Genomic DNA, 20,755 nt, shown 5'->3' with positions numbered 1-20,755 from the left:
GGGAGAATTAAAAACATGTAACAATAAATTTCCATTTCAAGAAAGCACATGTCTTAAAAAGAGGGATTATATTCAAGAATATCTATATTTTCTTTGCTTCCTTGTAGTTTTATTCTCTGCTTTATTCTTTTATTCTTTTTTTCCCCACTCATTCCCTCCCCCCAAAATTTCCTAGCCAGACTACTGGTACGCAGGGCTATGTATATTTTTATGCGTATGAGTATGGGTGTGTATAGTCACACACACACACACACAAACCATATCTATATACACACATATATAGCTACATGCATACATCCCATACACATTTATATATAAGTAGACATGCATCTAAAACAATATTAATATGGCTGACATATTACGTAGATTTCCCTCTTTATTGAATCTTTATGTTTGACTTTGGGGATGAGGGTGGAACCCAGATGGACTTTTAGGAATGGAACCAAGATGGACCTTCAGGACTGGAGCCAAAATGCCAAAATAAAGTCAAGAAGCTACTGAATCTCTCATAGTGTCCTTCAAAAACTATGATTAAAAAACTTCTGAAAAGTGTCTGATGGGATGAAAACATTCTCCAGCTCAAGATAGATTGTAAAAACTACAAGAAAGTTTAGTCTTAGTGGGGTAAAAATGGTGTTCAACCCAGCTCAGACAGACTCTGGTAAGCTGGCAAGAGGGTCTGAACCACAGCAAATCAACATCTAAGACCTTCAGTCCTGGTTCAGTAGAGATGCAAATAAATGAGGCTGCTTCCAGTCCCACTTCAAAAGGCAAACTCTGGGAAACCAGGCTGTTTCTTGAAAAGAGCAAGCAAAATTACCCCCTGCAAACACAAGGGGCCCTTGCGCTCAAAGCCAAGGCTTTGGAAGGCAAGCTTGGTACAGCTTTTGAGCACAAAAGTGTAAAAAAAAAAAAAATCAAAAACAGGAAATACCAAAAGAAAGGGTTAAAAATGAACAAGGAACAGAAAAGAACCTTGATCATAGAATGCTACTATGGTGAAAAAGCAGACTAAAACCCCAACTCAGAAGATGACAAAATATCCATAGAAGAAATCTCCAAGAGTGATATGAATTGCTCTCAAGTCCAAAGAGAGTTCTTAAAAGTGCTTACAAAAGCCTTTAAAAGGCAAATTGTTAAGATTACAAGGTGAGAATTCAGGTTGTCTAAACAATTCTCTAGCTGAGAATTCACACCTTTGGTTCAGTACTTTAAAGGGAGTTAACACCTTTGATCTTCTGAGGTAGAGTTTACCTGTTTAAAAGAAGTTTGCACCCCATTGAGTTCTCACTACAAACTCTTAGAGGATAAAAGAGGTCAGCATTGGGTGACTAGTCGATTCTGGGACAGAGTTGGGATGGCAGTCTGGAAGGAGAGAGTCTGGCTGGAGGCTCCAGAAGCTTCCCAAGAAACCTGCTCACAGAGGAAAAGATTTTACAGAAAAGAGATCTCCTCCCAGAGAATGATTCCAATTGAGAGATGACAAGAACTTTACAGCAAACAAGAGAAGTAGAAGAAAAAAAGTAAACAGCATGGAGGATGAAGGAAAAACATTTGAAGAAAACAACTCCTTAAAAAGCATAATTAACCAAATGGAAAAAAGAGATACCAAAGATAACTAAAGAAAATCACACATTACACATTATAACCTATAGCAAGCATTATTACTTTTTTAATTCTTTTTTAACTGGAAGTGAGTTGGATCTTCTTTATGTTGAAGATTTCCACTTCCATCAGAATACATCCTCATACAGTATTGTTGTTGAAGTGTACAGTGATCTTCTGGTTCTGCTCATTTCACTCAGCATCAGTTGATGTAAGTCTCTCCAAGCCTCTCTGTATTCCTCCTGCTGGTCATTTCTTACAGAGCAATAATATTCCATAACCTTCATATACCATAATTTACCCAACCATTCTCCAACTGATGGACATCCATTCATCTTCCAGTTTCTAGCTACAACAAAAAGAGCTGCCACAAACATTTTGGCACATACAGGTCTCTTTCCGCTCTTTAGTATTTCTTTGGGATATAAGCCCAGTAGTAGTACTGCTGGGTCAAAGGGTATGCACAGTTTGATAACTTTTTGGGCATAGTTCCAAATTGCTCTCCAGAATGGCTGGATTCTTTCACAACTCCACCAACAATGTATTAGTGTCCCAGTTTTCCCACATCCCCTCCAACATTCATCATTATTTGTTCCTGTCATCTTAGCCAATCTGGCAGGTGTGTAGTAGTATCTCAGAGTTGTCTTAATTTGCATTTCTCTGATCAGTAGTGATTTGGAACACTCTTTCATATGAGTGGATATAGTTTCAATTTCTTCCTCTGAGAATTGTCTGTTCATATCCCTTGACCATTTATAAATTGGAGAATGGTTTGGTTTCCTATAAATCAGGGTCAGTTCTCTATATATTTTGGAAATGAGACCTTTGTCAGAACCTTTGCTTTTAAAAATATTTTCCCAATTTGTTACTTCCCTTCTAATCTTGTTTGCATTAGTATTATTTGTACAGAAACTTTTTAGTTTGATGTAATCAAAATCTTCTATTTTGTGATCAATAATGATCTCTAGTTCTCCTCTGGTCATAAATTCCTTCCTCCTCCACAAGTCTGAGAGATAGACTATCCTCTGTTCCTCTAATCTATTTATGATCTCATTCTTTATGCCTAAGTCATGGACCCATTTTGATCTTATCTTGGTATATGGTGTTAAGTGTGGATCCATATCTAATTTCTGCCATATTAACTTCCAGTTTTCCCGTTTTATTTTCCAAATAATGAATTTTTATCCCTAATGTTGGTATCTTTGGGTTTGTCAAAGATTAGATTGCTATAGATGTACCCTTTTTTGTCCTTTGTATCTAATCTGTTCCACTGATCTACCGGTCTATTTCTTAGCCAATACCAAATAGTTTTGGTGACTGCTGCTATATAATATAGCTTTAGATCAGGTACACTTAGACCACCTTCTTCTGAGTTTTTTTTTTTTTTTCATTAGTTCCCTTGCAATTCTCGACCTTTTATTCTTCCATATGAATTTTGTTGCTACTTTTTTCTAGGTCAATGAAATAGTTTCTTGGGAGTCTGATTGGTATAGCACTAAATAAATAGATTAGTTTGGGAAGTATTGTCATCTTTATTATATTCGCTCGGCCTATCCAAGAGCACTGAATGTCTTTCCAAATCTGACTTTATTTTTGTGGCAAGTGTTTTGTAATTTTTCTCATATAAATGCTGACTATTCTTTGGTAGATGGATTCCCAAATACTGTATACTCTCAACATTTGTTTGGAATGGAATTTCTCTTGGTATCTCTTGCTGTTGCATTTTGTTAGTGATATATAAGAATGCTGAGAATTTATGTGGATTTATTTTGTATCCTGCCACTTTGCTGAAATTTTGAATTATTTCTAATAGCTTTTTAGCAGAGTCTTTGGGCTTCTCTAAGTATACCATCATGTCATCTGCAAAGAGTGATAGTTTGATTTCCTCATTTCCTACTCTAATTCCTTGAATCTCTTTCTCGGCTCTTATTGCCGAGGCTAGCGTTTCTAGTACTATATTGAATAGTAATGGTGATAGTGGGCAACCTTGTTTCACTCCTGATCTTACTGGGAAAAGTTGCAGTTTATTTCTATTGCATATTATGCTTACTGAAGGTCTTAAATATATGCTCCTGATTATTCTAAGGAATAGTCCATTTATTCCTATACTCTCAAGAGTTTTTAGTAGGAATGGATGTTGGATTTTGTCAAATGCTTTTTCTGCATCTATTGAGATGATCATATGATTTTTATTAATTTGATTATTAATATGGTCAATTATATTAATAGTTTTCCTAATATTAAACCAGCCCTGCATTCCTGGTATGAATCCTACTTGATCATAATGTATTATCCTGGAGATGATTTTCTGAAGTCTTTTTGCTAATATCTTATTTAAGATTTTAGCATCAATAGTCATTAAGGAAATTGGTCTGTAATTTTCTTTCTCAGTTTTTGATCGACCAGGTTTAGGTATCAGTACCATGTCTGTGTCATAAAAGGAGTTTGGTAGGACTCCTTCATCCCCTATTTTTTCAAATAGTTTATATAGCACTGGGGCTAATTGTTCTTTAAATGTTTGGTAGAATTCACATGTGAATCCATCTGGTCCTGGGGATTTTTTCCTGGGGAGTTGATTAATAGCTTGTTCTATTTCTTTTTTTCTGAAATGGGACTATTTAAGCAATTTATCTCCTCCTCTGTTAATCTAGGGAGCCTATATTTTTGGAGGAAGTCATCCATTTCACTTAAGTTGTCAAATTTATTGGCATAAAGTTGGGCAAAGTAACTCCTTATTATTTCTCTAATTTCCTCTTCATTGGTGGAAAGATCCCCCTTTTCATTTGTAAGACTAACAATTTTATTTTCCTCTTTCTTTTTTCTGATCAAATTTACGAAAGGTTTATCTATTTTATTGGCTTTTTCATAAAACCAACTCTTGGTTTTATTTATTAATTCAATAGTTTTTTTTTTAACTTTCAATATTATTGATTTCTCCTTTTAATTTTGTATTTTAAGTTTAATTTTTAGTTGGGAGTACCCCTAACTTCTTACTGAATGTAGCTTTTATTGCATTGTGATCTGAGAAGAAGGCATTTATTATTTCTGCCTTCCTACATTTAATTTTGAGATCTTTATGTCCTAATATATGGTCAATTTTTGTATAGGATCCATGAACTGCTGAAAAGAAAGTATATTCCTTTCTATTGCCATTCCGTTTTCTCCAAAGGTCTTTCATACCTAGTTTTTCTAATGTTCTATTTACTTTTTTAATTTCTTTCTTATTTGTTTTGTGGTTTGATTTGTCTAAATCTGAGAGTGCAAGGTTGAAATCTCCCACTATTATAATTTTACTGTCTATTTCTTCTTGCAACTCTCTTAACTTTTCCTTTAGAAAGTTAGATGCTATACCACTTGGTGCATATATGTTTAGTATTGATATGGCTTCATTATTTATGCTACCTTTCAGCAGGATATAGTTTCCTTCCTTATCTTCTTTAACTAGATCAACTTCTACTTTTGCTTGATCTGAGATAAGGATAGCTACCCCTGCTTTTTGGCTTTACCTGAAGCATAATAGGTTCTGCTCCAACCTTTTACCTTTACTCTGTATGTATCTCCCTGCTTTAAGTGTGTTTCCTGTAAACAACATATTGTAGGGTTCTGACTTTTGATCCAGTCTGTTATCTGTCTCTATTTGATGGGAGCGTTCATCCCATTCACATTTACAGTTAAAATTACTAATTCTGTATTCCCTGCCATCATATTATCCCCAGAATATGCTTTTTGCCTTGACCCCCCTGAACCCCTTCCCCAATATTTAATTTATAGACTCCACTTGTGAAACACAGCCCTCCCTTTTTTTAGTGTCCCTCCCCTCTCCCTCCAAGTCCCTTCCTTTATTCACTTTTCCTTTTCCCTTTTCCTCTCCCCCCTTTTAATGAGGTGAGAGAGAATTCTATGAAAAACAAATATGTCAATTATTTACTCTTTGAGCCTCTTCTGATGAGAGTAAGATTCACACAATGATTCTCCCCCTCACTAATTTCCCTCAGATATGGTGTATTTTCTGTGTCTCTTCCTGGGATGTAGTTTCCCTCTTTTTATCACTCCTTCCCCTTTTTCTGAAACTACCCCCTTCCCTTTACTACACCTCCCCTTTTTTTTCTTTTATATCAGTAGAATCAAATTATCCATGCTACTTTTTATATACCCACAACAGAGTTACAGTTCTCAAGGGTTCTGCGTACCTTTTTCTGTTTCTCTTCAGTCTTGTGGATGTAGATTAAATTTTTTGTTTAAGTCTGTTTTTTTTCTTAGAAGCATATAGAAGCCCCCCCCCCCCCCCCAGTTCAATAGGCGACGTTCAGATTCGGAGAGCGCAGAAGTTTGGCTCCGACCATAAGCAGTCTACTTCCTGCCAGAAACTACCAACACAGCCAAGGAAAACATGTCTTCCCAATTCCCAGCATTGACACCAGAGCAAAAGAAAGAACTGTTTGACATAGCTCACCGAATTGTTGCTCCAGGCAAGGGAATCTTGGCAGCAGATGAGTCCACTGGTAGCATTGCAAAGAGACTTAAGTCCATTGGAACTGAGAACACAGAAGAAAATCGATGCCTTTATAGGCAGTTACTTCTGACAGCAGATGATCGAGTGAACACCTGTATTGGAGGTGTTATCCTTTTCCATGAGACACTCTACCAGAAAGCTGATGATGGACGTCCCTTCCCCAAAGTCATAAAGGCAAAGGGTGGCATTGTGGGCATCAAGGTGGACAAAGGTGTAGTGCCCCTGGCAGGGACCAATGGCGAGACTACCACTCAAGGTCTGGATGGGCTGAATGAGCGCTGTGCCCAGTATAAGAAGGATGGGGCTGACTTTGCCAAGTGGCGTTGTGTTCTGAAGATAGGGCATAATACACCTTCCCCACTTGCCATCATGGAGAATGCCAATGTGTTGGCCCAATATGCCAGCATTTGCCAACAAAATGGTATTGTCCCCATTGTGGAGCCAGAGATCCTCCCTGATGGAGACCATGATCTGAAGTGTTGTCAGTATGTCACCGAGAAGGTTCTGGCTGCTGTCTACAAGGCTCTGAGTGACCACCATGTCTATCTGGAAGGGACCTTGATGAAGCCTAACATGGTCACTGCTAGCCATGCCTGTACTCAGAAGTATTCACATGAGGAGATTGCAATGGCAACTGTAACTTCCCTTCACCAGACTGTGCCTCCTGCAGTCACTGGTATCACCTTCCTGTCTGGGGGTCAGAGTGAGGAGGATGCCTCCATCAACCTCAATGCCATCAACACCTGCCCCTTGCATAAGCCATGGGCCCTGACCTTTTCTTATGGCCGAGCCCTGCAGGCATCTGCCCTTAAAACCTGGGGCGGAAAGAAGGAAAATGTCAAGGCTGCCCAAGAAGAATATATTAAGCGGGCCACGGCTAACAGCCAAGCTGCTCAAGGCAAGTATACTCCAAGTGGAAAGTCAGGAGCTGCAGCTAGCGAATCGCTCTTTGTCTCTAACCATGCCTACTAAGTCAAGGCCTTCCATCTGGGTATGCCCTAACACTCCAGGCCATCCCTCACAGTCCAGGAAGAGGCTGAGATCCCAGAGCTTTGTGCTGACCTCTCCCATCACTCCTAACTTGTGTGGTGTTGTTGCTCTCTGGTGAATCTAGTGACCCCCTCCTCAGCCCACTTTTTCCTATAAACAACTATTTAACAAAGAAAAACAAAAAAAGAAACATATAGAATTCCTCTATTTCATGGAATGACCATCTTCTTCCATGGAAAAAGATGCTAAACTTAGCTGGGTAGCTCATTCTTGGTTGCAACCCTTGATCTTTTGGCTTTCAGAATATCAGGATCCAGGCCCTTCTATCTTTTAATGTGGAGGCAGCCAGATCTTGTGTGACCCTTATTGTGGCATCTTGGTATTTAAATTGTTTTTTTCTAGCTGCTTGCAAGATTTTCTCCTTTGTGTGGTAATTCTGCAGCTTAGCCACAATATTCCATGGTGTTCTTTTTCTAGGGTCTATTTCAGAAGGAGTTCGATGAATTCCTTCAACATCTACTTTCCCTTCTGTTTCTATTATCTCTGGACAGTTCTCTTTGATAATTTCCTGTAAAATAGAATCTAGGTTCTTTTTTTGGTCGTAGTTTTCGGGAAGTCCAATGATCCGCAGATTATCTCTCCTGGATCTATTTTCCAGGTATATAGATTTTCCCCGTAAGTATTTGACGTTATTCTTCAGTTTTTCATTTTTTTGTTTGTTTGTTTTGTTTTGTTTGACTGATTCTTGGGTTGTCAGTGAATCATTCATTTCTATTTCTTCCATCCTGAATTTTAAGGAGTTATTTTGTTCTTTCACAGTTTTTAGTTCCTTTTGTAAATGCCCAATTTCATTTTTAAATGAATTATTTTGCTCTATTGATTTTTTTTCCATTTCCCTAATTTTTTTTAGAATTATTTTCTTTTTCCAATTCAGAAATTCTATTTTCTCGAGACTTTTTTATCTTTTCCAATTCAGAAATCCTTTTCTAATTCACAAATTTTATTTCCCTGCATTTCCTGTGAATTCCTTATTTTTTCCAACTCCAATTTCAGAACGTTGTTATTCTCTATCATAGCTTCCCTTTCCTTTCCCCATTTTTCTTCAAACTCTCTTAACTTTTTAATAGTTTCTACTAGGAGAGTGTTATGTGATGGTGGGCAGGAATCGTTCCCCTTTAGGTTGTTATCTGCTGACTCTCTGCTGTTAACTTCCTCGGGGTTGGATACCCGCTCTTTCTTTGTGTAGAATGAGTCAATGGTTCTTTTTGGCTTCTTACTCATGATTAAAAAATCTTTTGGGGTCTGTCCCCGGGGTAGGAATTTATTTATTTATTTCTTTACCAGCTTCCTCCCAGAATGGATGGATGCAGCGGCTCCTGTGTCTAAGCTAAGAGAGAGCTCTGGGAGAGAGTTCCCCACCCCCTCCCTGGAAGTGCCTCACAGGTGATCAGCATTCCTGTGCTTTGAGGGCAGCACTATGTGTCCTAGCGGCTTCTCTGAGGTTTGAGACTGTACAGTAAAGGTGACACAAACCCCAGCCTATGTATACCGGTGGGGGCGTGGATGTCAGCAGCAGGTGATGTGAAAAGCCCCTGCGCTCAAACTGGAAGTGTCTGCCCTGAAACCACGGTCCCTAGTCCAAAGTTTCTGCTTCTCTGTGACTTCCCAGGGCTGATTTCCACAGCCCCCAGTCAAGCAAGGCACTGTGTGTTTCCTTGGGCCGTGTCCACCCACTTCTCAATCTCTTAACTACTCCCAGGTGAAAGTCTGGACAGCCTAAGTAGGCCACACCCACAGTGCTGAGAACTGCTGAGTCACCTCCAAGATTGGGGAAGATCTAATCTGGTTTTAAAATTTTAAAATGGCTTGATTTCTCTTCTGAACTGCTGTTTTATAAGCAGAGAAGAGCTAACAGCCTATGTCAGATTCTTCTATCTCAGTGGCTTCTCTGATTCCAGAGCCCTCCTCAGCATGATTCGGAGCAGTGTGCCATCACCCAACCGTCTGTGCTGGCCTTTTTTTTTTTTTTTTCCTCCCCTGGGGACTGACCTTTCCTTTTGAAACTCCAGATTCTCTTCAGCTGGTAAATAGTGCTTCCAGTCCTTGTGGTTTCTATCAGTCCAGCGCTATTTTTGAGGCTGAATTTATCTAATTAGTTGTGAGGGAATAAGGACGCTAACAGAGTTGCGTGTATCTTCTCTGCCATCTTGGCTCTGCCCCCCAGCAAACATTATTATAATGAAGAGAATCTGGATGCATTCCCAATAAAATTGGGGGAAACAAGGATGCCCATTATCACCAGTATTATACAGTGTTGTACTAGAAATGTTGGCTTTAACAATAAAAAAAAAAAGAAAAAGAAATGAAAAGAATTAGAATAGCTAATGAGGGAACAAAACTATCACTCTTTGCAGTTGATATGTTGATATACTCAAAGAATCTTTGAAAATAATCCAAAAACCTAAAAATTCACAGTTTTAGCAAAGTTACATGATATAAAATTGTAGTGTCATTCTAAAGGTCCCTGTTCAAGTGACCAAATGTAGTGTCCAGACAAGCTCTCTAGAGGATTTCAGGACCAGCCTGAGTTCTTGGTCTTTAGGGGAATGAGTGCAGGAGGCAGGAGAGCCATCAGGATGGTCAAGAATGGACCTCATTTCCAGTTCTCTCAGCCCTTAAATACATCAGTATGATTACATCATTATAGCACACTAAGTATGTGCAAACTAGAGAACCATTATCTCATCAATCATACTGAGTATGTGCTAATTGTAAGCACTCTGCTGCAAATATCCCTTGCTTCAAGTAGAACACATGTGGTCACACCCTTCTTGACTTTTCAGGAAAAGATAAGAACACCAAAGGAAGGTACTCATGCCCTCCCTGACTTCTCAGGAAGGGAGGTGGGAACCAAAGGGAAATGGGGTGCCAAACTAGACATTGTCAGCAGGTTTCCTCTGGGCTAAAGGGTCTGATACCTTATTCAGAGTCCCCAACTATCTGTGGCCCTCTATCTAAAATAATCCTACAAAAGCACCAGCATTTCTATATATTACTGATATATTACTGACCCATCAGCAAGAGATTCAAAGAGAAATTCCATTTAAAATTACTATAGACAAAATAAACACTTATATGTCTACCTTCCAAGACAAACCCCAAAAGTATATGAACAAAATTGCATAACATTTCTTATACAAATGAAGTCAGAATTAAATAATTGGGAAAATATCAATTGTTTATTGTTGGACCAAATATAATAAAAATGAAAATTCTGCCTAAATTTGTCTCACATGTTCAATGCCATAGCAACCAAACTACCAAAACATTATTTTATAGAGGAGAAAAAAATAACAAAATTCATCTAGAAGAACAAAAGACCAAGAATATCAATAGAATTGATGGAAAAAAAATTCAAAGGATGGTGGCTTAGCAGTGCCAAACTTAAAACTATATTATAAAGCAGCAATCATCAATACTATTTTTTACTGGCTAAGAAAAATAGTGGATCAGTGGAATAGATTAGATACACCAACATAATTATCAAGGTCTATAGCAATATGTTATTTAATAAATCCTCAAACTCCAGCTTCTGAAATAATAACTCAATATTTGACAAAATTTGCTAGCAAAAATAATGTCATAAATTTAGCAGAGATTTCTCACACCCCTTACTAAAATAATGTCAAAATGATTTGGATGTGGATTATACCACAAACACATTAGAAGTACAAGGGATAATTTGCCTATTAGATCTTTGGAGAAGGGAGGGATTCAAGACCAAAGAAGAATTAGAAATCATTATGAAGATCAATTTGGACAACTTCATTATATTAAATTAAAAACAAAACCAAAATAAACAAGATTAAAAGGTAAGTAAAAAGTTGGGGAAAATCTGTACAGACAGTATTTCTGATTAAGATCTCATTTCTAAAAATAAAGAACTGTGTCAAATATTAGTCATTCCCTAATAGATAAATGGATACAAGAGATAAAAAGTCAAAATAGATAAATGGTATGAACCGACAATTTTTAGATGAAGAAAGTAAAGTAACATAGTTATATGAAAAAATACCCTAAATCACATTGTTAGAGAAATGCAAATAAAAACAAAACAAAACAAAAAAAACTATGAGGTACCACCTTATTCCTCTCAGATTGTCTAAAATAACAGGAAAAGATAATGAGAAATACTGAAGGTAATATAGGAAAACTAGAATACTAATGCATTGTTGGTGGAATTATGAAGTGTTCCAATTATCCTGGATAGTAATCTGGAACTATGTCTAAAAGGCTATAAAACTGTGCATACTCTTTGACTTAGCAGTGCCATTAGTGGGTCTGTATCCCAAGGAAATTAGGAAATTATAAACGAGGGAATAGGACTCACATGTGCAAAAATATTCATAGCAACTTTTTTTGTGGTAGCAAAGAATTGGAAAATGAGCAGATGCCCATCAATTGTGGAATGGCTAAACAAGTTGTGGTATAAGAAGTAATGGATTATTATTGTTCTAGAAAAATGATGAACAAGCTGATTTTAGAAATCTTAGAAAGATTTACATGAATTGATTTTAAGCAAAATAAGCAGAACCAGGAATACATTATTCACAATAATAGCAAGAATGTGTGATGATCAAATATGAAACATTTGGTTCTTATCAGTGGTTCAGTGATCTAATGCAATCCCAATAGTCTTTGAACAGAAAACACTATCTGCATTCAGAAAAAAAAAACAAAATAAAACAAAACAAAACAAAACAAACAAACAAACAAAAAAAAACTAAGAAGACTGAATGCAAATAAACACACATTATGTTCACTTCTTTTTTTTTTTTCTGTTTTTTCATCTCTCCCAGGATTTTCCCCTTTTGTTCTGATTTTTCTCTCCCAATATGATTCATAAATCAATGTCTGTTAAAAACAAATAAAAATTATTTTAATTTAAATATAGTGGTAGTTTACAAATGTTAAATTCATAAGTTAGAAAGCATTATATAAAGGTATAAATTAATTCTTGAATTTAGTTCTGAACAAATTAATGAGTCACATTACTTCACTAGACAATTTATTTTCCCCTTTGCCAGTATCCTTTGCTTTTATTTTTAACAGCTTACTCTAATTTGTAAAAGGCTCTTGTATAACCCCTGGGAAAATCTGCACATCTCAGGATAAGGCAATCTAATATTGTGAGACATTCTTTTTTGCTTAGCATGATTGTTTTCACTGAAACTTTGACTGTTTAATGAAGTAAGTCATGAAGATTGAATTCCCCAAAGTTTCTTAATCACCTTCTTTGACTGTCCTTCAGAATAAGCTAGTTTAATTTTAAACTGCAGCTATTTATTTAGAATCCAAAAAGTTAAATTGCTGCAGACATAGCTTTAGGTTAAAGGGATTTTTACTTTTCTATTAGTGAAGCATAAGTTATTTTCTAAAGGGAAATATATTATTTTATGTATGTTTAAAGTGTTTTTTTTAACACTATATAGAGCACCATTGCTCACATGTGGATTAATATAAGAAAGAAAAAAAAAAAAACAGGCTAGAAGAAGCAGAAGAAAAAATGGTTCTTAGGGGTAGAATGTACATAAAAGTGCCTAAAAGAAGTAGTTCACAAAGGAAAGGTTTGTATTAAATTTTAGCATTATACCTCTGATATTAAATCATAGAAATTATATTTATATTTGCTTATTTAAAAAATCTTGGGAATTTAAATGGAACTCAAATGTTCTAAAGCAATTTAAGGCGATGCGTAAAAAGCAAGCTTTTAAATTGTACAGGCAGTATATTTTGATTGGGGGGGTGTTATTTAGTACTTATACAGAAAATAATATTTTAAAATAAAATAATTATTAGTTTTCTTATTCCTTCTGATAGCATCCATCACAATTATGTCTTCTAATTTAATTTTGTGAAATTATTGCCACTGTATGATGTAAAATATAATATTTTAACATCCTGAAATATATGGCATCTTCCATCCCTATTTAATCATTTTATTGCTGAGGTTAAGCAATTTGTCTAAAATCATTTAAACAGTAAACTAAACATCTTATTCTCATTAATAACAATAGTGCAATTGTCACATTTTACACTGTCTACTGACTCAGGATTTAATGCACTAAATGAATAAATATAATGACTTTTAAGAAGATGGGTAAAGGAAAAGTAACTGAACTGAACAAAATAAACATGGAAAAAAAAACTACACTGGAGGCAAGGGTATATTTTCAAGATATTATAAAGCACATCATAGTAATATAATGGAGCAATATTTCCTGTTTTTATTTACCTAAGTTAACTTATTGAGCTCTTAGCATTCTAGTTAAAAATTTCTGGGAAATAATTTACCAAGCATATGTAGTTGAATACATTTTCTCTTTCACACATAAATTTAACTCTACCTTTCTTTCCTGGTGTGGCTTCCTTCCCTGTCACTCACTGATCAGTCACAAGGTCCAGATGTCTCACACTTATGACTGTTTTTCTTCATATTAGCATAGCCTTAATCCATGTTGCTTGTGATAATTAAGGCCTACTCCTTAATTCTTTTATTTCCAATGTCATTCTAATCTTGTTGATTTGATTGTGATCAGACTTTGTCTTTGTTTTTGTCTTGTAGACTATTTTAATGCATGGATACAAAGTCTTAAAGTTAGATGAAATCTAAGTCATTAAGGGTTTTCTTTGCCAGATGCACTTCTTTTCCTGTTCTTGTTCTTGTGCTCCATCCCTCCTCCTTCTTATTCCTCCTTTCTCCTCCTCCCCTCTTTTCTTCTCCTTTCTCTTCTTTCCTTCTCCTCCTCCTGTTTCTCTGCCTTCCTCTTCTTCCTTGTATTTCTCCTCCTTCTTCTCCTCTTTCCTCCTTTTCCTCCTCCTCCTTTCTCTTTCTCCTCTGCCTCCTTCTCTTTCTCCTTCTCCTTCTCCTTCTCCTCCTCCTTCTTCATTCTTCTTGCTCTTGTTCTTGATATTGATATTGTTATTGTTGTTCTTCTCCTCTTCCTCTTTCCATCCATAAGTAGGCATTTATGTTATTTAATTTTAAGAACAAGTTAGCAGAGGGAAAGGGCACATTGAGAGCAAAGAGATAAAGATGGGAGCAGTGGGGAGGAAGGAGGAAGAAACAGGGAAAACAGAGCCTCTTATCTGTGTATATTCTGGCCAGGGTTATTCCTGATTTATGAGCCTTTGTCGAGGGCACATAATGAAGTACTCAATACAGCGAAATTCCAGAGACACAGTTTTCAGAAAAAAAAAAAAAAAAAAAAAAAAAAAAAAAAAAATCAAGGGAAGGCCAAAGCCACCCATGCAATCAAAGGTAAAGCTGTGATTCTCTTTGGATCTGCAACACTGCTGCCTTTTGGGAAACTGAAGGAGAAAAATTTGATAAGTTCCATCCAAGGAATTTTAGCTTTTAAGAAGCATTGTCATAGCTGATATCTTTATCCTAAAGAATTATTTCTTTGTCACCCTAACTTCCTGTACTTTGCTTCTAGTTTCTTTGAACATTCATCCAACTTGTAGGCGGTCTGCTCAAGAACTTTTACTCGCTCTTCAGTTAAAATAATTTGATTCCCATAAAACTGAAGTGTTATACATTTTTGGTTTAAGTTCTTTAGCTGTCTACTTATATTTAATATAATATCTTTATTTTTAGATATTTCAAGCTGGTCAATTTGTTCATATTTTTCAGAAGTTTATAGTTTTCACTGGTGCCTATCAGCTCATCAGTTAGGTACAAGGCCTTCTTGGAGAACATATTCTGGTACAGCCTCGTGATATCCTCCTTGGTAGGTTCTATGGCCTCCCCAGCCATCTTCACCACTCCATCATTTAGTCTAGAAAAGAGTGGAAGGAAAGAGGATAATGAAAAGGATGTGTATGGGAAAGGGAGTGGAGGGAGAAGGGAAACAGAGGGGAAAGGAGAAGCAAAACATGAAGACTGGGCAGAAGAGGAAGGAAGAGGACAAGAAGGGGAATATTACATCACTGACCTGTATCTCTTCTTGTAAAATTCAAGATAGTGAGGTCAAGGAAGTTTGCTAACTCTTTTGGCTTTCACTATAGAATGAGTATTTTACATTAGGTAGACTTTTTTTTTGTTAATGATAATTAAATCAATATTGTCAGTGATGTTCATTTTCCAAGTTTGGGGATTTATGGCTTATTTAATAATATAGATAAATAAAGTTCGAATTGTATGCCATTACATTTTCATCTTTTAGTTTTTGTTTTCATTTGAATTTGATCTTTGTTCTAAATATTATGACATGTATGCAGCATCTATAATAAATGGATACACAATTATTGAGAGATAGGCTGTTTCCTTTTTGTTGTTGTTGTTTTTAATGTTATTCAATATTCATCATGTTCAGTGAATTCTAGGTATTTACTGTATAAAAGTATTCATCACATATAGACAAATCTTTGTCCTCTTTCACTTACTGAAAATGACTTGGAATTTCCAACATATATTAACAGCCCTCTCCTCAGTACATTTTTGTATTGCAGTCACATCTCAAATTATGTGTCAATTTAATTTGGAGTATTTTGCCAAACCCTTAATTGAATTTCTCTATTTTTTTTCTCGGCAATGAGTACAAGGGCATAAGCTCTAATTATTTATGTTCATGGTAGTTGATGATTATTCTCAGAATTGAACAAAGCCATCACTGCTAGAATTGCTGGGGAAAAAGAGACCTGAGCAAACAATTTAGTCAATCAATCAATAAGAATTTGGAATAAAATAAAAGGGGATAAAACCTGTCTCTGCCTATTACTAAGCTAGGCTACATAATGAAAGTGTGGTCCAATAGAAAGGATACTGTATTTTCCATCAAAGGATGAGAGCTCAAGTTCAATTCTGCTATTTTCCCTAGGTAACACTTGGTAAATCATATATCTTCCCTGAATTTCTACCCTGAAAAATGTAGCATTTGAACAAATCATATGATCTCAACCATCATGTATGAACACAGAGTTAGCACCCTGGATACCTAGTCCTTGGTCTTTATTCTTGGTCTTTAGGAGTAGAAGTGGAGGGAATGGACACAGAAATTTCCACACCTTCTTTCTCTTCTTCTACAACAAAAGTAACTCTGACTACTCCACTCTCTAATCCCTCCTACAATTCTCTGTATACACCAACAGATGGAGCCAGCACAAAATAGTGGAAAAGGCCATTTTCCAAGCTTATGCTAGTAGAGTATTGTCCAATTGGTAATTAGCCTTATGTGTTCAGTTGTTTGACTCCAGTACATCAACTCAAGTTTCCTTTACAATGATGACAATTCAAAATTATGATTTTAAATACTTCTGTATATATATATATATATATATATTCTGTAAATATATACTAAATACTTATGATTTTACACTCATTTCGCAGTGTTCCTTCTCTGGGTGTAGCTGTTTCTGTCCATCATTGTTCAACTGGAACTGAATTGGATCTTCTTTATGTTGAAGATATCCACTTCAATCAGAATATCTTCATGATATATCATGAAGATATATTCACACAATACCGTTGTTGAAGTGTATAGTGATCTCCTGGTTCTGCTCATTTCACTCAGCATCAGTTCATGTAAGTCTCTCTTAGTTTCTCTGTATTCATCCTGCTAGTCATTTTTTACAGAGCAATAATATTCCATAACATTCATATACCATAATTTACCCAATCATTCTCCAATTGATGGGCATCCATTCATTTTCCAGTTTCTAGCCACTACAAAAAGAGCTGCCACAAGCATTTTGGCACATACAAGTCCCTTTCCTTTCTTTACTATTTCTTTGGGATAAAAGCCCAGTAGTAACACTGCTGGATCAAAGGGTATGCACAGTTTGATAACTTTTGAGGCATAGTTCCAAATTGCTCTCCAGAATGGCTGGATTCTTTCACAACTCCACCAACAATGCATCAGTGTCCTAGTTTCCCCACATCCCCTCCAACATTCATCATTATTTGTTCCTGTCATCTTAGCCAATCTGACAAGTGTGTAGTGGTATCTAAGAGTTGTCTTAATTTGCATTTCTCTGATCAGTAGTGATTTGGAACACTTTCATATGAGTGGATATAGTTTCAATTTCATCATCTGAAAATTATTCATATCTTTAACCATTTATCAATTGGAGAATGGTTTGATTTCTTATAAATTAGAGTCAGTTCTCTATATATTTTGGAAATGACATAGGCCTCATATCTTAAATGTATAGGAAACTTATTCAGATTTTTATTTTTTTATTTAAGCTTTATTATCTTCAAAACACACGCATAGATAATTTTCAATATTCGCCCTTGCAAAATCTTGTGTTCCAAATATTTTTCTCTCTTCCTTCCCCTCACCCTCTTCCTTAGATGGCAAGTAATCCAATATAGGTTAAATATGTGCAATTCGTCTTTCTATATTTACACAATTATCATGCTGCACAAGAAATATTTGAAAAAAAAGGAAAACAAAATGAGAAAGAAAACAAAATGCAAGCAAAAAAGGTGGCAATACTATGATAGGATTCACACTCAGTCTCCACAGTCCTTTCTCTGGGTGCATATGGCTCTCTTCATCACAAGATCACTGTAGCTGGCCTGAATCATCTCACTATTGAAAAGAGCCATGTCTGCCAGAATTGATCATCACATAATTTTGCTGTTGCTGTGTACAATGTTCTTTTAGTTCTCACTTCACTTAGTATCAATTCATGCAAGTCTCTGCAGGCCTTTCTGAAATCATCGTGCTGATTGTTTCTTACAGAACAAAAATATTCGATAACATTCATATACCATAACTTTTCAGCCATCTCCATGTGTCATAACTTACCCAAATCCTTTCTCCCTACTTCCTCCCATGAGCATCACTTCCCCTTCATACTCATCCTTGCTATCTTGCTATCATCCTTGCTATCAGAGGAGTGTACTCCTCTGATGCCCTGAGCCAAGAAGCATATATATACTCAGTGTCCCTCACCATTCCTTCTAGATCACCCTTTTGCTTCAATTATTCAAAAAGATTTACTTCTAAGTTGATCATTTTTAAAATATCTGGTTCATGACCTTTGTTGAAATCATTTATTGAAGTTTACAGATTTTATTAGCTTTCTTTTCACTCAAGCTCTTGCCTTATTTTGGGGTTTAGGTAAACAAAATCCTTTGACTATTATTTCCTTCATTAACATAAACCTCCTGTTATTATTAATGTAAAGCTAAATACTTGAGATCTCATCACCTATAATTGTTACCTATAATCAAAACAACATTTTTTTTCACTCTGAAAACCTGTTCTTATACCATTTCTTCCTATGCATCACATTTCTATCATTATTCTACTTGATCATGTTATAGCTTTTGATACAGCTGAACATTTTTTTCATTTCTGGATCTTCTTCCCTTTTTGACTTTTGTGATACTACTTTCTTGGTTTTCCTCATAAATATATGTTTGTACCTCAGTTTAGGTGGAGGATTTTCAGTCTTCTTTTTTATGAGTGGGTATCTCTTTGTTATTTTTTAATGAACAACATTTTCCCTATGCTCTTAAAGATCTCACCAATTCCCATTGGCTTAATAAACATCTATAGACAAATTATTTCAAAGTGTCTATAACCAGCTTAAATCTCCCTCTTGTAGCCTGTCTTATAAATGTCAAATATGACACATCCAAAGAATATCACATTAATATCAAAACTATCTTTCTTATGTACTTACTTTTTTTTATTAGGTTTTAAAGGCCACCTCTGTTCTTTCTGTAACTCAAGTGTGTAAAGGGTGAATCATTCTTGACTTTTCTTTCTTTTTCATCCTCTGATATTCTATACCCAATCAATTGTTAAGTCTCATTGACAATCATAGTCTTTTGAATTTCCATCTCATCCTATTTACACAGTTATGGTGCTACTTATTTTCTCTCATCTTTACTGTTCTATAGATTTTTAATTGATACCTCAGCTTCCACTATCTCCTTCACTTAACTGCCAAATAATCATTCCTAAAATAAAAACTTGGTCATACTAATGAGTGCATCTTACAACAATCTTCAGTATCTCTCCATTGCCTCTGGAACAAATTAATTCATCAATTTGTAGTTCAAGACTTTATTTATTATGTCTCACACTTACCTTAATAATTCTATTTGTTAGCATTTATAGCTTCCAATAGAAGCCAAGCAAGATACCACTTCCTCTGAAAAATCTTTTCTTATACTTTCATCCTCCTTTGTGATTATTTTCTCTATTCTGATATTACTATGACTTTTTCCATCCACAAATGATTTTATTAACTTATCTGATTACAAGTATTATTCTTATAGTAGAATTTGCAAGCTCATAGAAGGAAGGGATGCTTTATTTGTTGGTTTTGTCTTTTCTTTTCCAGGTGCTCAGTAACATATCTTTTACAACACAAATAATTAATCAGTGTTTTTTATGTCAATGAGAATGTCATAATTTTTCCCCAGAATTAAATGAAACATGATGTGCATTTTAAAATATGTATTATTTATTTATTAGAGCATGTGATCTATAAATATAATATTTGAGATCCCTGAATCATCTCCACACCATAGTGAGTCTGAGAAGAATTTAAGTCACATGGATGTTTTTCTTTTCACTAACATGTCTACCATTTAAATTTATTCCCTTATAACCTATTTTTGTGACTTTGGTAATCAAATTATATATTAGTCAAATATCTTTTACTCAGTCTTCTTTCTAAATCATTTTGCAGATAGCTTCTAACACCACATTCTTTTGAATCAAGTATAACCATGTCAGGCCTTGATTGAATTACCCATGGACTACCACTCGACTTTACATTCTTGCATTTGTGCAAGGCCTTTTCCTTACCTGGATGCATTATTTTTTGGTCTTAAATGGTTAGAATCTTTATCTGTTTTTCAAAGATCAGCTTGTGTACAAATTCCTGCATATCTTTTTAAATCTTTTTTTTTTATATTTTCTCTCTTAAAAATAGACTGTATCTATTGACTAGTGCAATATAATATGTAGCAGTAATAAAATATAATTATAATATATATATACATATATATAATATATACTAAAATATAGTTATAATAAAATAAGTTAGGAATATTTCTTTTTTCATTTTCTTTGCCAACTTCTCCCTCAGTTCATTCTCACACATTCCCCAGGCTAGCTAGGTTCTAGAAAAGTAGTCTTTGCTACAGGGAAAATGCTACAGTGAAGTGGTGTTTGAATTCCCCAATTATCCTCATTACTTTAACAAACCAAAAATTAATTGAGTCGCTTTTGACAGAGATTGTTCCACTATTTATTTTTAGCCTTTTTTTCCTCATTAAATATTAAACTTATTTTTTTATTTGATAAGATAGATCTTTGGATATATTTGATACCAAGAGACCTTTATAATGTCCATATTTTAATCACACCTTAAAAGTAATCACATCACAAATCCAACCATTCTGTAGAGGAATTTGGACCTATACTCAAAAAATTATCAAACTGTGCATACCTTTTGATCCAGCAGTGTTACTGCTGGGATTATATCCCAAAGAGATCTTAAAGAAGGGAAAGGGACCTATATGTGCAAAAAATGTTTGTGGCAGCCCTTTTTGTAGTGGTTAGAAACTGGAAACTGAATGTATGTCCATCAATTGGAGAGTGTCTGAATATATTG

General features: G+C 35.4%; 1 pseudogene; it reads left to right on the top strand.

The window, feature by feature from the left end:
* The first annotated feature begins 5,964 nt into the window (after positions 1-5,964).
* LOC141560705 (fructose-bisphosphate aldolase A pseudogene) lies at positions 5,965-7,280 on the top strand (annotated as a pseudogene).
* The last annotated feature ends 13,475 nt before the right edge of the window (positions 7,281-20,755 follow it).

This window comes from Sminthopsis crassicaudata, chromosome 3, assembly GCF_048593235.1.
Source record: "Sminthopsis crassicaudata isolate SCR6 chromosome 3, ASM4859323v1, whole genome shotgun sequence".
Taxonomy (NCBI): domain Eukaryota; kingdom Metazoa; phylum Chordata; class Mammalia; order Dasyuromorphia; family Dasyuridae; genus Sminthopsis; species Sminthopsis crassicaudata.
Note: the sequence above shows the minus strand (reverse complement) of the source record. Positions and strands in the feature narration are given on the sequence as shown.